Source organism: Hordeum vulgare, unplaced genomic scaffold (genome assembly GCF_904849725.1).
Source record: "Hordeum vulgare subsp. vulgare unplaced genomic scaffold, MorexV3_pseudomolecules_assembly, whole genome shotgun sequence".
Lineage (NCBI taxonomy): Eukaryota > Viridiplantae > Streptophyta > Magnoliopsida > Poales > Poaceae > Hordeum > Hordeum vulgare.
The window spans coordinates 72,474-87,924 of NW_025422593.1; the positions used below are offsets into that span (position 1 = coordinate 72,474).

The 15,451-nt window shown below is 35.8% G+C and overlaps 2 non-coding genes and 1 pseudogene across 2 annotated transcripts; 1 reads left to right on the top strand and 2 right to left on the bottom strand.

Moving 5' to 3' along the window:
* On the top strand, positions 1-8,809 carry LOC123420878 (annotated as a pseudogene).
* Positions 1,041-1,114, bottom strand: TRNAW-CCA. Its single transcript has one exon. It is a non-coding gene; the product is annotated as a tRNA-Trp (tRNA).
* TRNAP-UGG lies at positions 1,254-1,327 on the bottom strand. The gene has a single exon. It is a non-coding gene; the product is annotated as a tRNA-Pro (tRNA).
* Positions 8,810-15,451: the final 6,642 nt, after the last annotated feature.

The following is a 15,451-nucleotide window of genomic DNA, read 5'->3' on the forward strand; positions in this document are numbered from 1 at the left end:
ATAAAGTAAATTCAAGGAAGAGCTTTCTTTTTTTTTTAACAGACCCTCGGGAGGTCGTGGAATGCTTTTCTTCTCCTCTTATTCCATATAGAATACAATCAGTTAAAATTAAAATAAGAAGGAATAGGGGAATATTCGATCGTTCAGTCCAAAAAGAGGGTCCTATTGAAAAAGAAATTATCCAAAATAGAAAGAAGTTTTTTTTTCAAATTCAATTGTTTATTTATCTCTTATTCCGAAATTTCCCTGAAAATCCAATTTCATTTTTTCATTCAATGGGGTTATATGATCTAGTTCTTAATATTATTACTTTACTCAATTGAAAAATTCCATAACAAATCTCTTGATTCGAAATTAGGGACTCATGTATCATCTGATGAATCCACTTTCTTTTACACTTCTGTATCTCACTCTATCTTGTTTTTTAGTATTATCTAAAATAACTGATGAATTATGAATTTTCCATAACTTAGGTAAATGCTTTACCAACATATGTAGTGTAGTAAAAAAAAATAAATGGAATTTAACTCTTTCATGCTTACTTTAACTAGTTATTTCGGTTTTCTACTGGCTGCTTTAACTATAACCCCAGCTCTATTTATTGGCTTGAACAAGATACGTCTTATTTGAATTGACTGAATAATAATAATTCAGAAAAGCAAAATCTTTCTTTGGGATTCCTGATATTCTACGACTCTTTTCCAGACTAATTAGGAATTCTTTTCTTGGTCATTGAGATTCGTGGATAATTTAGAGTACTATTTAGGGATAGATCGTACCTCTTTTTTTATCCCCCCGAACAAATCGAAATGATTGAAGTTTTTCTATTTGGAATCGTCTTAGGCCTAATTCCTATTACTTTAGCGGGATTATTCGTGACTGCGTATTTGCAATACAGGCGTGGGGATCAGTTGGATCTTTGATTGAGTCATTTTTTTTTTTTTATTGACCTCCTCTCTGGTCTGGAGGAGGTCAAATTGGAGTTACAATTCAATTTTGTTAAATTATTTTACTCTGCTTCGACATAAGATAGATGGAATCACGCTCTGTAGGATTTGAACCTACGACATCGGGTTTTGGAGACCCGCGTTCTACCGAACTGAACTAAGAGCGCTTTCATTCATTCAAAAAGAAAATCTTTTTCTATTCCTAATGTATCTCACGTACGTATAGTCTCCACAAATTCCAGTTATACCCACTTTACTTTAATTGATCTCGTTGCTACTGCCTATAAAGAAGAAAGAAGTAATAGGTAGGGATGACAGGATTTGAACCTGTGACATTTTGTACCCAAAACAAACGCGCTACCAAGCTGCGCTACATCCCTTTTCCAAATTAAATTGTTGTGCAATGCCATTGTACACAATTCCTGTCTTCTTTTCCACATCATAATTTTCTTATTCTTTCTCTATCTATATATAGAACCCTCGTGTCATTTCTTCTTTTTGGTCTCATATAATTAAGGAATTATATACAGCTAAAATCCAATAGAATTTCGCCTATAAAAGAAAGATTACTTTTCCTTGATAATATATAGGAAGAAGGGGTCATCTTTTTATTTTTTAGGGATAGGACAATTTCGGAAAATTCGTCGATTATGGTTCAGTTTATATATAGCATAAGTTTATGATCATATATGTATTCCAACAAGGAAGGAGGATTTTCAATGCGGGATATAAAAACATATCTCTCTGTAGCACCCGTGCTAAGTACTCTATGGTTTGGTGCTTTAGCAGGTTTATTGATAGAAATTAATCGTTTATTCCCGGATGCTTTGTCATTCCCTTTTTTTTAATTCTAGTTATTGCTATGGGAGGGATAGATTTCTTCGTGATATGACAAAATTTTATCTTATCCTTTTCAATCTTTTTTTTAGTATCGGAAGGAAAAAGAAAGAAAAGATGGATTGGGTTGAACCTCAGAGTCATTAAAAATTTGGTAAACCCTATTTTTAAAAATAGAAATTCAATTTAAAGGGGTACCCAAGCTAAATCAGGCCTCAGAAATCAGAGCATAGAAAAAGGCGGGGCTGACTAATTAAATGAAAGGATTTCGAACCAAAATCTTTGCTAATTCGACAAGGATTGTATTCTTTAATTATTTCTCTATTTTTTATTACTTAATTTAAGAATAAAAAAAAATTATTCTAATGAATTTTATTCTTCTTCTTCGGATTCAAAATAGAAGAATAAAAGAATAAGTAGAAGAATTAAATTAAGTCAATCCAAAAGGAAAAGGAGGTTCATGGCCAAGGGAAAAGATGTTAGAATCAGAGTTATTTTGGAATGCATCAGTTGTGTTCGAAAAGGTGCCAATGAGGAATCGACGGGGATTTCTAGATATAGTACTCAAAAGAATCGCCACAATACACCCGGACAATTAGAATTCAAAAAATTTTGTCGTTATTGTCGCAAGCATACGACTCATCACGAAATAAAGAAATAGGAACATCGTGTATTCGATCTTTCCAAACAACAGAAAGAGTAAGAACTTCATATTTTATATATAAATAAAACATAGTATAGAATACAAAATACAAATCAACTCATCTGATTTCCGGTCGATATTATTTCATATGTATAGAGGGTATTCATATACTATAAATATGAATCAAATAAGATATGGATCAAAGAAAAACTACTTCTTCTGGATCCTAAATTAATAAAATAAAGAAGTGCATTTTCCAATTTTAAATTAAATAAGGAATAAATCATGTATACATCTAAACAACCTTTTCTTAAATCTAAGCAACCCTTTAGTAAATCCAAGCAAACTTTTAATAAATCCAAGCAACCTTTCGTAAATCCAAGCAAACTTTTCGTAAATTCAAACAACCTTTTCGTAAATCTAAACAACCTTTTCGTAGGCGTCCCCGGATTGGCCCGGGAGATCGAATTGATTATAGAAACATGAGTTTAATTAATAGATTTATTAGTGAACAAGGAAAAATATTATCGAGACGAATAAATAGATTAACCTTGAAACAACAACGATTAATTACTCTTGCTATAAAACAGGCTCGTATTTTATCTTTTTTACCGTTTCGTAACTATGAGAACGAAAAACAATTTCAAGCCCAGTCAATTTCAATAATTACAGGTTCTAGACCCAGAAAAAATAGACATATTCCTCAATTAACGCAAAAGTACAATTCCAATCGAAACTTAAGAAACTACAACCAAAATTTAAGAAACAACAACCGGAACTTAAGTTCCGATTGTTGATGTTTTATTCGAATTCGCAAGGGCCAGACCTATATATTATAAAGAAAGTAATCCAGCTCGTCGATTCCTACCACTTAATCTTAATTTATTGTATCTTCCCGGAGTTCCCTCTCCGGGAATTCATCTTTTATTATTCCAGTATATTACTTTATTTATACCTTTAATTGATGATCTTTATTTTATTGGAAATCGTGTAAAGATTATTTGGATTTGATACAGCTACTTGTGCAAGCATTTTACGATTAAGAATCAATTTCTTCTTGTACAGGTTGTGTATTAATTTACTATAACTATCGAATACTTTATATACCCGCGTTGCTGCGTTTATCCGAGTGATCCACAAACGACGAAAATCCCTCTTTTGCCTACCTCTATCTCGATGAGAGGAAACAAAAGCTCTTTTTACTTGTTGGGTAATCATTCGATTAAGTCTTAAATGAGCCCCTCTAAAGTTTGAGGCAAATGAACGCATTTTTGTTCGTCGTCTCCGGGCTATATATCCTCGCGGAACTCTGGTCATTGAATCAAATTAACCTTAATGAATAACTAATGATTTCTCTTCTTTTAGCCACCCTTTTTCTCATTAATAACAAAACTAATTATTCCGATATATAAAATATTAATTCCAATGGCTTTTGCTATAGTAACCTTCCCAACCACGATTTTTTATTCCACTCCGTTCAGTTATTTCTATACGAAATAACAAATTCATTCTAAATAATACTAAAAAAAATAGTGGGTTCCATCGTTTCTATGGTTCCCTTTTAAACGGTGAGGCCCTCTCTATACACCGGAGCCCTTTCTTTCATCAAAAAGTATTACGAACTTGTATAGTTCACATTCTTTGGCTCTACCTATCCATTATAGAGTAAATAGCTCTTTTCACAATAAGAGTTATCCATACAGTGACGGTATTTAATTATGAAAGTTGGCTAAGTAGCTGACCCTGTTAGTCCGTTCTTTATAAGATAAAAGAGCATAAGCCTTTTTCTTTTTATTACTATTTCCTCCGCTTAATGGATAACCATTTGCTACCAATGGGAGAATTGCTTCTTATTTCCAAATTTAGATAATTCGATTTGCACCAAAGGAAACCAGAAATTCCATATACCATAGAAATCTAGGATAGAGAAGCTATATCCTATTCATTGGTACTAATCAGGGATACTTCAAATTTTTTTTATATTTGTTTGAAGTCATGATCTGAACGAGTCGCACATACACCCTAGCACATGTTCCTCGACGCTGAGGGCATCCTTTAAGCGCAGCCGTTTTTCTAGCATTTCGTATTGGCTGTCTTGCGTTTCTAATAAGTTGTTTAACCGTTGGCATGTTGTATGTATATAGAAAAAAATGGATTGGTTTAGATCCATCTTAACCTGATGATTGCTCATCATGAAGTCTTTCTATTTTCTATTAAATCGAGGAAAACACGAATTTAGCTGTGAAATAACTTTACAAGAAATCCGGACACTACCAATCCTTAAACATTTCCGGAAACCACACTGGATCAGTATCGCAGTGCTTGTCAATCATTTCATCCCCTACAATATCGACAAGTCCATAAGCTTTGGCTTCGTCTGCTGACATAAAAACATCCCTTTCCATGTCTTCGGATACAACCCAAAAGGCTTGCCTGTTCTTAGTGCATAAACCCTTGTGATCATTTCGCGAACTTTGTGTAACTCTTCTACTTCTAGTAAAAATTCTGGTGTCCTTGCCCGATATTAAGCACTAGCAGGTTGGTGAAGCATAATCCTCGCGTGAGGGAATGCTATACGCTTGGCGGGTTCTCCTCCAAGCAGAATGAAGGACGCCATGGACGCGGCTATTCCGAGGCATATTGTATATATATCTGGTGTCACCGTTTGCATCGTATCAAAAATAGCCATTCCTGAGATTAGCCAACCGCCTGGGGAGTTTATAAACAAAAAAATATCACTAATTCCATCTTCTATACTCAGATATACCATGAGACCTGTAATATGATTCGTGATCTCGCAACGAATCTCTTGACCTAAAAAAAGTGTCCTTTCTCGATACATAACATTGTATAAGTCAACCCAAGTCGCTTCTTCATCTCCAGGAATCCGGTAAGGTACTTTTGGAACACCAATGGGCATATTAGATTAATATTATTAAATTTAAGTAAGAAACACTTTAATATGGAAACGTAAGAATGGAACAGAAAGAAAGAATCTGCAGTTTATTGTCTTAATTTTTATTCTTATTCTATTCTATTTTATTCTTATTCTATTCTATATGAATACTATAGATTCTATTAATACATAGATGGAAAGGTTATACATATAAGAAAGGTAAGACAGATTGAATAAAGAAAAAGGAATGGGTGATTCGAATGCTAAACAAAGAGGGGTAGCGATCTATTCTTCGTTTTTTCCAAATTGGCCAAGTTACCCATTGCATATTGGCACTTATCGAGTATAGAATAGATCTGCTTCTCTTTCTTCTTATGAACAGAATTGGCTTCTTATTTTTAATGGAATGAAATAAATATTCGCGCTTTCTGACACAGAATCCCCTAGAAGGGTTAGGTACAATGGATAATCTTTTTCAATGCGATAAAATAAAGCGACATCGTGTCTATTTTTCTTTGCTAAAGGGGTATTTCCATGGGTTTGCCTTGGTATCGTGTTCATACTGTCGTATTGAATGATCCGGGTCGATTGCTTGCGGTGCATATAATGCACACAGCTCTAGTTTCTGGTTGGGCTGGCTCAATGGCTTTATACGAATTAGCAGTTTTTGATCCCTCTGATCCTGTTCTGGATCCAATGTGGAGACAAGGTATGTTCGTAATTCCCTTCATGACTCGTTTAGGAATAACGGATTCGTGGGGTGGTTGGAGTATTTCAGGAGGAACTGTAACAAATCCGGGTATTTGGAGTTATGAAGGTGTGGCAGCTACGCATATTGTGTTTTCTGGCTTGTGTTTCTTGGCAGCGATCTGGCATTGGGTATATTGGGACCTAGAAATATTCTCTGATGAGCGGACGGGAAAACCCTCTTTGGATTTGCCCAAGATCTTTGGAATTCATTTATTTCTTGCAGGGGTGGCTTGCTTGGCTTTGGGGCATTTCATGTAACGGGTTTGTATGGTCCTGGGATATGGGTATCCGATCCTTATGGACTAACTGGAAAAGTACAAGCTGTAAATCCAGCGTGGGGTGCAGAAGGTTTTGATCCTTTTGTTCCGGGGGGAATAGCTTCTCATCATATTGCTGCGGGTACATTGGGTATATTAGCGGGCTTATTCCATCTTAGTGTCCGTCCGCCTCAACGTCTATATAAAGGATTACGTATGGGCAATATTGAAACTGTACTTTCCAGTAGTATCGCTGCTGTTTTTTTGCAGCTTTCGTAGTTGCTGGAACTATGTGGTATGGGTCAGCAACGACCCCAATCGAATTATTTGGGCCTACTCGTTATCAGTGGGATCAGGGATACTTTCAGCAAGAAATATATCGAAGAGTTAGCAATGGTTTAGCCGAAAATCTTAGTTTATCAGAAGCTTGGTCTAAAATTCCCGAAAAATTAGCCTTTTATGATTATATTGGTAATAATCCGGCAAAAGGGGGATTATTCAGAGCGGGCTCAATGGACAATGGGGATGGAATAGCTGTTGGATGGTTAGGACATCCCGTCTTTAGAGATAAAGAAGGACGTGAGCTTTTTGTACGCCGTATGCCTACTTTTTTTGAAACATTTCCGGTTGTTTTGGTAGATGAGGAGGGAATTGTTAGAGCGGACGTTCCTTTTAGAAGAGCAGAATCCAAATATAGTGTTGAACAAGTAGGCGTAACGGTGGAGTTCTATGGTGGCGAACTTAATGGAGTAAATTATTCTGATCCTGCTACTGTAAAAAAATATGCGAGGCGTTCTCAATTAGGGGAAATTTTTGAATTAGACCGGGCTACTTTGAAATCCGATGGTGTTTTTCGCAGCAGTCCAAGGGGTTGGTTCACTTTTGGTCATGCTACCTTTGCTTTGCTCTTCTTTTTCGGACACATTTGGCATGGCGCTAGAACATTGTTCCGAGATGTTTTTGCTGGTATTGATCCAGATTTGGATGCTCAAGTGGAATTTGGAACATTCCAAAAAGTGGGAGATCCAACTACAAAGAAACAGGCAGTCTGATACACATTGTTATGGTATCTTTCACCTCTCTTTTTTGATTTGACATCTCCCATCCTTTCTTTGACTCTTTTTTCTTTCTTTATATGGGAAATTCTCCCAAATGACAAATGAATAGGTGTGGAAGTTATAATTGTAAATAAACCACGATCGAATCTATGGAAGCATTGGTTTATACGTTCCTTTTAGTTTCGACTTTAGGGATAATTTTTTTCGCTATCTTCTTCCGAGAACCACCTAAGGTTCCACCAACTCCAACTAAAAGAATAAAATAATTTCATTTAAGTAAGAAGTCTCCCAGATAGGGGGACTTCTTACTTAAATTAGTCTCCGTGTTCTTCGAATGGATCTCTTAATTGTTGAGAGGGTTGCCCAAACGCGGTATATAAGGCATACCCAGTAAAGCTTACAAGTAAACCAGATATGGAGATGGCGACTAAAGTTGCTGTTTCCATTTTTATAGAATTTCAAGATTACAATGGATCTACGAAAAGATCGTGTATTTACAACTACAACGGAATAGTATACAAAGTCAACACCAATGATTAAATATAATTTATGGCTACACAAACCGTTGAAGATAGTTCTAAACCTAGGCCAAAACGAACTGGTGCAGGTAGTTTACTGAAACCCTTGAATTCGGAATATGGGAAAGTCGCCCCGGGTTGGGGGACTACTCCTTTTATGGGGGTCGCAATGGCTTTATTCGCTATATTCCTATCTATCATTTTAGAAATTTATAATTCTTCCATTTTACTGGATGGAATTTTAACCAATTAGGTTTCTACTAACTAAAACTAGGAAGTCAGAGTTTTTCCATCCAAAAAAGCCTTTCTAGTTTAAGCTCTACATTTCTAGATATTATGGTAGTTCGACCGCGGAATTTTTTTGTTTCGGTATCTCTGGAATATGAGTGTGTGACTTGTTAGAATTGATCCTATTGATAATACATAGAAAGGGCCTGTTATCTCTATCAAGATGATTCTAATTCGTCAGATATTATTTATTCTAGTATCTGGAACACGAAATAGATAGAGTGGATCAAAAAAAATGGAACTATGATTCATACTCACTATTAAGACCTCGCAACCAGACTGAAAAATTCAAGTAGTTCTTAAATAAAAAATAAAAAAGAAATTTTCTTCCTTACAATTTTGTTTGCCCAAAAGACAACTTTTTTTCTATCGATTTTGTCGAGTCATTACACTGATTCAATTTCAATAAATGATTATCAAGCGGTTCTTATTCGAAGAACCCTTGCCTTTTGTTTAGCTTGAGACTAAATCATCGTGGCTCTAGTATGAATCTAAGGTTTTAATTGAACTGATTCATAGGATCACAACAAGATAATTTCTATATTACGCATAAAAAAAAATCCAAAATAGGGAAGAGAAAAGTCAAGAAGCCTCTAATGACCAACATAAGGGAAAGGAAGAAAGAAAGACGCGCCAACTTGAGATTTTTTGGCATTATCATCACAAAGAAGATATTCCGGATTTTTTTTTATTTGCTATCTTCAAGGCAAATCGACCCGATTCAGTGGCTGATGAAGTTTTGAACCTTTTTTCTAATATTCGTTGAAAATTTGTGTGTTTCTGCTTGAGCCGTACGAGATGAAATTTTCATATACGGCTCTTAGAGGGGGGCGGGGTTAGTTACCTATCTCAATAAAGTATATGATTGGTTTGAGGAACGTCTTGAGATTCAGGCAATTGCGGATGATATAACTAGTAAATATGTTCCTCCCCATGTCAACATATTTTATTGTTTAGGGGGAATTACACTTACTTGTTTTCTAGTACAAGTCGCTACCGGTTTTGCTATGACTTTTTACTACCGACCAACCGTTACAGAGGCTTTTTCCTCGGTTCAATACATAATGACCGAGGCCAACTTTGGTTGGTTAATCCGATCAGTTCATCGATGGTCAGCAAGTATGATGGTTTTAATGATGATCCTGCATGTATTTCGTGTGTATCTCACAGGGGGATTTAAAAAACCCCGTGAATTAACTTGGGTGACAGGTGTGGTTTTGGCTGTTTTGACTGCATCATTTGGTGTAACTGGTTATTCTTTGCCTTGGGATCAAATTGGCTATTGGGCAGTCAAAATTGTGACAGGTGTACCTGACGCCATTCCGGTAATAGGATCGCCTTTAGTGGAGTTATTACGCGGAAGTGCTAGTGTGGGCCAATCCACTTTGACTCGTTTTTATAGTTTACATACCTTTGTACTGCCTCTGCTTACTGCCGTATTTATGTTAATGCACTTTCCAATGATACGTAAGCAAGGTATTTCGGGTCCTTTATAGGGAAGGCATATCATAGAGAATTCTAATTCTCATATATCATATCGGGTAGGTTGTGGTATTTCATTGCTACAAGCATGGGTTATTGTAAAATAACACATGTCATTTGGATACTTCTCTTCAACTCCGAAGTATTTTTATACGATACAAATAGTTGAAGTTAATTTTACGAAAGAAAAAAGGCGGATTATGGGAGTGTGTGACTTGAATTATTGATTTGGCCATGCAGATAAAGAATTGGATCTGCCACATTAGAATTCACAACCAAAGGTGTCTCCGCATCCAATCAACATGTAAGTCCCCTACCTAGGAAGGATAGGCTGGTTCACTTGAGGAGAATATCTTCTATGATCATACCGCAACCATGTCATCCATGAACAGGCTCCGTAAGATCCCATAGAGTGGAAATGGAATCAGTCATGTGACATGATCCAATTCTCTATTTATTACACTTACCTTTTTATTATAGTATGGAAATGCATTCATTTTCTTTGCATCGATTGTGATCCGCAATACTATCGGAGTAAAAGAAGGGATCTAAGGAAGAATGTAGGCTAAACTTTTTGATTTTTTATTAGTAACAAGTAAATATTTTGTTTGGAGGTAAGAAACTTGCGATATTGAGGGGATAAATACCAACTAATCAAGAGACATGAGACAATCCACAAAGCAATTGATCATGATCAAATTTGTAAGCCCACTTGGATATTGAGCATTTACCCATAAGAATAGGATTATTTTCAATGAGTAGTGGTAGGTGCAACTTTGGAAAAGAGAATCTGATAAAGCTTTTTTTGTCTAGAGTCATTGAGTCATTATATACCTTAATTCTATTAAGGATCTTCCGCGGTCTTATTTCTTTCACTCTTGCTCGAGCCGGATGATGATAAATTCTCATGTCCGGTTCCTTTGGGGATGGATCCTAAAGAGTTCACCTATCCCAATAACAAAGAAACCAGACTTAAATGATCCTGTATTAAGAGCTAAATTAGCTAAAGGGATGGGACATAATTATTACGGGGAACCCGCATGGCCCAACGATCTTTTATATATTTTTCCAGTAGTAATTCTAGGTACTATTGCATGTAATGTAGGTTTAGCGGTTCTCGAGCCATCAATGATTGGTGAACCGGCAGACCCGTTTGCAACTCCTTTGGAAATATTACCCGAGTGGTACTTCTTTCCCGTGTTTCAAATACTCCGTACGGTACCCAATAAGTTATTGGGCGTTCTCTTAATGGTTTCTGTGCCAACAGGCTTATTGACAGTACCTTTTCTAGAGAATGTCAATAAATTCCAAAATCCATTTCGCCGCCCAGTAGCTACGACCGTTTTTTTAATCGGTACTGTAGTAGCTCTTTGGTTAGGTATTGGAGCAACACTACCCATTGATAAATCGTTAACTTTAGGTCTTTTTTAGATTTTTTTTGATTCATTCAACCATGAAGTACCATAGGTATCTAGGAAATAGTTACTTCCAAGTAGAATCTTCCCTAGATACCTAAAATCCATTTTATTATTTATTATGATCCATTTCGCGAAAATATAGATTGTACCAAAGATGCAAAATTGTTTTCTTTTTCTTTTTATTCTATTCTAACTCGAAAAAGAAGAAGAAAAAAAATTGCAATGGATTTAAAACGAGAGTTTATTCTTAAGTAAATCAATTGGGAGATGCTTCTCTAGAGTGTCCCATATATGTTTTCTATCTTCCATACGAAAACTGTCAATTCTCATAAGATCTTCTTCAGTCTTACTCAAAAGGTCCAATAGTGTATGTATATTGGCCCTTTTTAGACAATTATATGTTCTAGAAGTTAATTCTAATTGATCAATAAAAATACAATTCAATGGAATTCCTTTTTTGTTTTTCTTTAGATTAGTTAATCTTTTTTGAAAAGTAAAAAGGGGTGGAGTAAACCTGTTTTTATTTTCTTCGAAACTAGTGCCCTCTTCCTCGGCGTGTAGAAAAGGAAGAAATAAATCAATCAAATTACGAGAAGCCTCATAAAGCGCTTCCTTAGGGGTTAAACTTCCATTAGTCCATATTTCTAGAAAAAGTATCTCGTGTTTTTCATTTCCATTCCCACAAGAAAAAATACTATAATTCACATTTCGAACAGGCATGGATACAGCATCTATAGGATAACTTCCATCTTGATAGTTCTTTCTGAGTTCTGTCTGATATCCACGATCTCTCTTGATCTGTAATCAATACAGAAATCAATGGGCTCTGTCAAGTTAGCTATAGGTTGTGCCGTATCAACGGTTTCTACGGAAGGCGGTAAGATGATATCTTGAGCAGTTATGTATCTAGACCTTTGACGCAAATTGATGCGTCTCTAACTCCATAGAGATTACTTCTCAATACAATTTCTTTCAAATTTAGTAAAATTTCTTGTACGGATTCTTCAATACCTGCTATTGTAGAATATTCGTGTGGCACGCTCCCAAATTTTGCACGTGTGATACATGTTCCTTCTATTTCGCCAAGTAAAGCTCTTCGCAAGGCAATACCAACGGTGTCCGCTTGACCTTTTCTAAGCGGGGACAGAATGAAACGACCATAATAAAGACGCTTACTATCTACTCTTGATTCAACACACTTCCACTGTAGTGTTTGAGTGGATCCTGCTACCTCCTCTCGAACCATAATAGACTAGTATTATTATTTTATCATTGAATCGTTTATTTCTCTTGAAAGTTGAAAGCGGGTTAATTCTTTTACAGACGTCTTTTTTTAGGTGGTCGACATCCATTATGCGGCATAGGTGTTACATCGCGTATACAACTTAATCGCACACCACTTTTAGCAATGGCTCGTAATGCGGCATCTCTTCCACTACCAGCGCCCTTTACCATAACTTCTGCTCGTTGCAAACCTACTGTACGAATAGCATCTACTGCTGTTCTTTGACCAGCATAGGGTGATGCTTTTCTTGAGCTTTTGAATCCACAAGTACCGGCCGAGGACCAGAAAACCACCCGACCTTGTGGGTCTGTAACAGTTATAATGGTATTGTTGAAACTAGCTTGAACATGAATAACCCCTTTTGTTATTCTACGTGCACTCTTCCGTAAACTAAAACGTGCATTCCTACGTAAACCAATACGCACTTTCTTACGTGAACCAATTTTTGGTATAGCTTTTGCCATATTTTATTATCTCATAAATATGAGTTAGAAATAAAAAAAAGATACAAAGATATCCGTTTCAGGGTAAAATACACCCTTTACTTTAATTATTTGAAATTATTTTATTTGGAATTGGAACATTTCCGCGGGTACTTTTTTTTTACTTTTTAGACAGTAAAGTTCTTTTTCGAAAGATTACCCCTGTCTTTGTTTATGCTTCGGATTAGAGCAAATCACTCTAATTCGTCCACGCCTACGAATCAGTCGACATTTTGTACAAATTTTACGAACGGAAGCTCTTATTTTCATATTTCCGTATCCTTTTTTAAACTATGAATCTAATATTTTGGAAAAAAATAAGTCTCTTCGCTTGAATTTTAGAACTTAGAATTTATTACCCTAGAAAAAAAAAAGAAAAACCTAATCCTTTGAATCTTTGGTATTCTTCAAATCTTCGCTATCCTTCAAATCTTCGCTATCCTTCGAGTCTTCGATACGCTTCGAATCCTTATGGGGAAGTCTATAAATTATACGTCCCTTGCTTGAATCATAACGACTTACTTCAATTTTGACCCTATCCCCCATCAGTATTCGTATAGAACTAGACCGGATCTTTCCTGAAATATAGCCTAGGATGATGGTGTCATTCTCTAGCCGAACGCGGAACATTCCATTGGGTAGGGCTTCCGTAACTAAACCTTCAAAAGTAACTTTTGCTTCTCTCGGGTTTTTTTTTTCTCTCCTATTTTTTTTTTCTGTCATATTTTTTTTCTCCTATTTTTCCATTTTTATTTTCAAAATAGGAAGGGCGAGGTAGAATTCGAGCACTATAGGCGGGGCGATTACCATATATAACATAAGACTTCTCCCCCAATTCTGTTTAGTCGAGCTTCTCGATCTGTCATTATCCCTCGAGAAGTAGAAAGAATAGCAATTCCCATTCCACCCAAAACTTTAGGAATTCCTTGATAGTTGGTATAAATTCGTAAGCCGGGTCGGCTAATACGCTTTAAAAAAGTTCTTGTTCTATATATTCCTTTTCGAGTCTTTCTCTTTTGATGTCGCAAAGTTGAAACCAAGAAATATCTGTTACGTTCCTGATGTTTCCGAACACTTTCAAGAAAACCCTCTCGTAGAAGTATTTTAACAATGTTTTCGGTAATATTTGTAGATACTACTCGAACTGTTCCTTTTTTATTCATGTCCGCGTTTCTTATAGAAGTTAGTAAATCAGCAATAGTGTCCTTGCCCATAAGACTCTAATTCTAGGTTCCTCCTAATTTTTCTATAATCAACATGTTTTCTTTTTTTTTCTTTTCATTTTGGATTTTAAAACATATACGTAAAACACAATCTACTAATATTAATTCTTTGATCTAAATTTCGCCTACTAGTATTATAATACTTCAGGAGCTAATGAAACTATTTTGGTAAAATTCAATTCTCTCAATTCCTCGGCAATCGCGCCAAAAACTCGAGTTCCTTTTGGGTTGCCTTTTTGATCAATTATAACCGCAGCATTGTCATCATAGCGGATTATTATACCGTCTTCGCATTTGAATTCTTTACATGTACGTACAATTACAGCTCGAATTACTTCGGATCTTTCTAGAGGCATTTGGGGCAATGCGTCTTTGATTACAGCAACAATAACATCACCAATACGAGCATATCGCTGATTACCAGCAGCTCCTATGACTCGAATACACATCAATTTTCGAGCTCCACTATTGTCTGCTACATTTAAAAGGGTCTGAGGTTGAATCATATTATTTTGATTTCAATTTGTTATTTCAATGCAAAAGGATGAAAGAATATTGTCTTTCCAGAAAGAAAAACCGGGCATTTTTTTTCTTCCATACCCCTTTTAGGGTTCTATATCTCTAATCGAATAAATTGACTTCGTATGGGCATTTTACTGGCCGCTATGGAGATAGCTGCTCTAGCTACAGTTTCAGATACTCCCCCCATTTCATAAAGTATACGACCTGGTTTAACAACGGCTACCCAATATTCGGGGGACCCCTTTCCCGAGCCCATACGTGTTTCCGTGGGTCTTAGTGTAACCGGTTTGTCGGGAAATATACGTACCCATATTTTTCCACCACGACGTGCATATCGTGTTATTGCTCTTCGTCCTGCTTCTATCTGTCTCGCCGTGATCCAAGCGGGTTCAAGTGCTTGAAGAGCATATCTACCAAAACAAATACGATTGCCTCGGAAGGATTTTCCTTTCATTCTTCCTCTATGTTGTTTGCGAAATCTGGTTCTTTTGGGGTTATAGTCGATGGTTCTCTTTCTTAGTTCCATCTCTACTCCAAAACTGGACATGAGAGTTTCTTCTCATCCAGCTCCTCGCGAATGGAATGAGAAAGCATGTAAATAAATTTCTCTAATTCCATAATATTTAAAAATATTACGGTACGGATAGATACACATTAATAGATAATAGAAAAAGTTAGGTTTTTTTTTTATTTTATATTGAATTTGTTAAAACAGAAAAATATAATATATAGTCAAAAAAGAAGATCTAGAATATATCCAGATGTGTGTGGATATTTATCTAAATTCTATATTTATAGATAATAATGTAGTCCTTCTAAAAAATATCCTTATTTTTACTCTTATT